Below are 5,208 nucleotides of genomic sequence, written 5' to 3' on the forward strand. Positions count from 1 at the left end.
AGCTTTGTAGTACAGTTTGAAATCCGGCAACGTGATGCCCCCAGCTTTGTTTTTCCTTTTCAACAATTCCTTGGTGATTCGGGGCCTTTTCTGGTTCCACACAAATTTAAGGGCTGTTTGTTCCAGTTCTTTAAAAAATGTCCTCGGTGTTTTGATCGGGATAGCATTGAAAGTGTAGATTGCTTTGGGTAGCATTGACATTTTAACTATGTTAATTCTTCCGATCCATGACCATGGAATATTTTTCCATCTTTTTGTGCTATTTCAGAGTGCCTGGGTGGCTCAGTCAGTTAAGCATCTGCCTTCAGCCCAGGTCATGATCCCAGGGTCCTGAGATCGAGCCCTGCAACCAGCTCTCTGCTCCCTCTCCCTCTGCTCCTGCGTTCTCTCTCTCTTTCTCGCTCATGCATGTGCTCTCTCTCTCTAGTAAATGAAATCTTTAAAAAAAGATTAGTGATATTTCTTCCTTAATTGTTCCTGCATCTGGTTTGTGGGCAGTTTTTAAAATTAGAACATGCATATTTTTAAGTTTCTACTGGTAATGAGTTTCTCAGTGCTATTTGTCTTTAAACCTCTCTATTTCTCCTTTACTTTTTGAAGGATATTTCACTGGGTATAGATTTCTGGTTCACCAGCTAGTTTAAGATGCCATTCCTTGTTTCCTGGCTTCCATTTTTTCTGTTTCCAAGTCAGTTATCAGTTTAATGTCACTCCTTTGAAGGCATTTTGTTTCCTGAATGCTTTCGTGTTTTTTCTCTTTGTTTTTCATCAGTTTATTGTCTTTAGATATGGTATTGATTGCTTTTATTCTTCTTGGGAATTATAGTGCTGCTTTAATCTGTGGCTTGATATTTTTTTTTATCAGTTTTTGCAAATTCTCTGCTTTTATTTTTTAAAATAGTACTTCTGCCCTACTTTGTCTTCTTTCCTTCTGGGACTCCAAAATATAAATATGCTAGATATTTTCATCATATCCTAGATACATCTTATAATCCTTTTTCTATTTTCCAACTTTTGTCTTTCTGTGTCTTTGTGTGGACATTTTCCTCTGATCCATCTTCCCGTTCACAAACTCTTTCTTCAGTTGAATTCAAGCTCTTGTTAAACACATTCATTGAGTTCATACTTTTGGTTATTTTTTTAGTTCTAGAATTTCTATTTTGAACACTTTTTTATGCTTGCTCATTTTCTGCTGGAATTGTGTTGTATTTTAATTTCTTGAACCCATTAATCATAGCTATAATGAGCTTTGTTTTGATAACTTCAAATCCTGGGTGCTCCATGGGTTTGTTTCTCCTGTTCATTGATTGTTTTGAGTTTTGCTAATATCTTATCCTCTGTTATTCCTGGCTATTTCTGATTGAATGCTGGACATTATAGGTAAAAAACTTAAGAGGTAATTTGAGGCTCTGGATTATTGCATCTACAGTTTAAGGGGATTACTTTTTTTGCAGACATCTATAGTCACTGGTGATTCCAAGTCATCTTAATCTAATCAAGGAGCGATATGATTTTGTAGCTGGCCTTCAATTCTTTTGAGGGGTGGTCCCTTTTTAATATTCTGTGGTCAAAATGGCCTCAAACTATGGGCTAACTTCTCTGGGATTTCCTTCCTTCCCTACAATTTCTCACTGGCTTGTTAGCTGTCCAAGAATGTCAAGCTTTCCTATTGTTAACAGAAGGAAAGTGGTCTGACCCACTGAGTCATTACTGGGCACAGAACCTACTTTACAGTAGCTCGTTTCTTTGCATGTTCTGTGACTTTTGATTATAAAGTCAGGTCCTTATAACTATCTCTGAGAATTCTTTAAGGCCTAGGCTTAAGTCTTTCCCAGAAAATTTGTATTTGCTTTTGGTAGGTGCCAGAAAGCACTACTCACTTCGAATCACTTGAAACTAAAATTTCCATTTGGAATTCCTTCAGTTTTCAAAGGGAGTGTGAATCCTTACTACCCGCCCTATTGACTATGCACAAGTGGCTAAAGGTTTTTCAGGGAGAGCACATTACTCCTTTTTTCTGTGTTCACCCACTGAAAGCGTTGATCTCCAAGGGTCCTTGCTTTATGCAGGAGACTCTGATCAGAACTTCCCCCCCAAACAACCAGCCCCTTCTACTTTTGTCTCTTGTGCCTAGCATAACTCAGGGTAACTGGGGCTCTGGGTGGGGTGGGGTAGTGGGCACTCAGCATAAGATCTGGAGTCGACAGACCTAGGTTTGCCTCTCAGCTCCACCATCAATAGTCACATTGCTCCATGTAAGCACTTGGAGTTTTTTCACCTGTAAAACAGATAATATAATCTGCTAATTACAGGAAGCTTTGAAGGATAAATCAGATTACCAAACTGTGAAGTCTTTGAGTCAATAAATATTAATTGAGTACCTACTATGGGTAAGGAACTTTTCCAAGTGCAAGGAAGACGACAAAAATCTGTGTGTGCATATGCAAGAATATATGTATAGTAACAAAATAAAATAAGAAAAATTGAGTAAAATACATGACATTTTTGATGGTGATAAGCACTCTGTCAAAAAATAATGCAGATGGAGTAAAGAAGATAGGAATATGGGCATGTGTGGTGGGGGAGTGCTCAGTGGTCTGTGTCCCAAACACCAGCATGTGACCTGGCATAGAGTAGAAGCCCAATAAACTTTTGACATATGAATTAACAGCTTAGGAGACACCTGTTACAGTATATGGCAAACAACAGTAGCTTTTGCTTTTAGAATGGATGTTGTTGCACCGGACTTTCCTCTTTATGCCCCGTTGACGGCAGGTCCAGGGGTCCTCTGAGGCTCACAAAGCTGTGCTTGGGCTCAGGAGTTATCCAGATGAAAACTCAGATAGAAATTCCACCCCCTTCCTCCTTCTGTGCACCATACCTGCAAGTCTATTGCAGAGTCCCAGATGTCTTTCCTCCCCAGGGGGTACTGTCCTGGTCAATGGGGCTGACACCTCGCGGTCTGGGTTCTCCCTGTCCTCTAAAGAGAGGCAGGGAGCCTCAAATCCAGGGTGAGTGCTGCTGAGGTGAGGGTCCAGGCGCTTGCCCAGGTATGCAGGGGGGAGTGAGAGATTGGCAATGCAGCCGGCCCACATGAACAGAGTGAGGGCATCCGGCCAGCAGGGGGCACTGTGGCGTCGCCTTGGGTTCAGTTTGGCAGAGTGTTCCTTCCCATGAGCTTTTGTCCAAGATTGCACAGCTGTTGAATGACAGAGCTTGGTTTTAAACTCACATCTCTTTGACACCGATGGTTACGGTTTTCACACTGTCCATGGCTCAGTTTCCTCAAATGCAGGCTGGAGTTTCTCACTTAGAGAACCCAGAAGTCCCGGAGTCCTAGGACAGGCCTGCCTTGTGACAAACGGTATAGAAGCTGGCAGAAAAGCTCCAGTGGGTTTTCCAGAGTTTCTATGCTCTTCCTCCTGGGTTTCAGGCATTAACCTGGGAACTCTAAAGAGATGTATGCCTCTGATTTCTTGGAGTCATACTGGTCAGAAGCTCATGGGGCAGCACAGCCAGGTGGCAGTGCTGAAAGGCTCCAGGTTGAGGATAGGAGCCATGGAGTGTTTTAAGGACAGCAGCTCCAAATATCTGGCCCTTAGGATCTGACATCCCCCACGGCAGCCTTCCCCAAGCCAAGAGCCTGGACTTAATATGACATCTCCATTGTGGATCAGAGAAGTCAGCCCTGAGCCAGGGTGGCTTGTGATGCTGTGATGCTCCCATGAGGAAAAGCAGGGGACCGGGGGACAACATGGAAGCTCTGCTAGGGGACTCATCACAGACTCTGCCCAAAGTCCCACTTCTAAGTGCCCTGGGGCCAGCAGGGGATGCCCATGTTATCTGTGATTGCTGGCCTGACTCTTTCTCTTTCTTCCCCTCCCTTTCTCTTTCCCTCTCCCTTTCTGGGGAGCAAGCTGCCCCACCCCCAGCCTAAGCCATGGGGTCCTGAATGTTGAAGAGGCCAGAGAAGGTTCTGGTCTCAAATTAGCCACTCTCCCTAGGCGAATCACCTCACGTATAATGGAGGTTCTTCATTTTTTTCATACCCCTGTCTGTTATACAGCTAGCTGTTAGCATCAGATAAAGACTTGGGGGAAAGGGAAGGATTTGAAGGCTTTTCTTGACGGCTCATCCGGGTCCAGAGCTTGGCTCCCTTCTGGCCCAAATTGCCTAAGTCACCATCCCTGCCCTCCCACCCTGCCTCAGGCACCAAGTCCATGGCAGCGAGGCAGTGTAGGGGGATGGAAAAGTTTGAGGATGGGAATTCAGTCCACCAGGGGACCCTGGTCTAGAAGAAGATAGGACAGGATGCCCACTCAGAAAGGGAAATGCCAACTTTCAGGAGATGAAAGAAGAGAACAGATATCCTTGTTTTGTTCCTGACCTCAGGGGGAGAGCATTCAGTCTTTCACCAATAATATGATGCTAGCTGTGTGTTTTTCTTCAGAGCCCTTTGTCAGGTTGAAGAAGTTCCCTTCTGTTCCTAGTTTGTGGCGTGTTTTATCATGAAAGGGTGTTGTATTTTGTCAAATGCTTATTTTGAATCTATTGAGATGATTGTATATATATTTTTCTTTTATTCAATTAATATTTAAATCTATCAGTTTAATATCAATAATATTCTATTACTATATTATTAACATGTGGTATGCTAAATAATGACACCTCAAAAATGTTCATGTCCTAATCTCTAGAACCTATGAATATATTATTTTACATGGTCAAAAGGGAATTTATAGATGTGGTTAGGTTAAGGATCTTCAGATGAGGAGATTTTCCGGGATTCTCTTGTTGGAACCAATGTAATCTCAAAGGTCCTTATAGAAGGAGAGTAAGAGGATTAGGGTCAGAGAAGGTGGTGGGATGATGGAACAGAGACAGATATTTGAAGATGCTAATCAATTTGTATTGTTTTTAAGCCATTAATTTTGTGGTAATTTGTTATACCAGCAATAAGAACTAATACAATTACATTGACTTTTCTAAGTTGAACCAACCTTTCATTCCTGAGATAAATCCCACTAGGCTATGGTGTACAATCCTTTTAACATACTGCTGAGATCTGTATGTTAGTGTTTTGTTGAGGACTACATTCACAAGAGATATTGTTCTTGTGATGTCTTTGTCTAGTTTTGGTGTCTAGTTTATACTGGTCTCATGGAATGAGTTAAGAAATGTTTTCATTCTTTTCTATTTTTTTTTTTT

Source organism: Ailuropoda melanoleuca, chromosome 9 (assembly GCF_002007445.2).
Source record: "Ailuropoda melanoleuca isolate Jingjing chromosome 9, ASM200744v2, whole genome shotgun sequence".
Classification (NCBI taxonomy): Eukaryota; Metazoa; Chordata; class Mammalia; order Carnivora; family Ursidae; genus Ailuropoda; species Ailuropoda melanoleuca.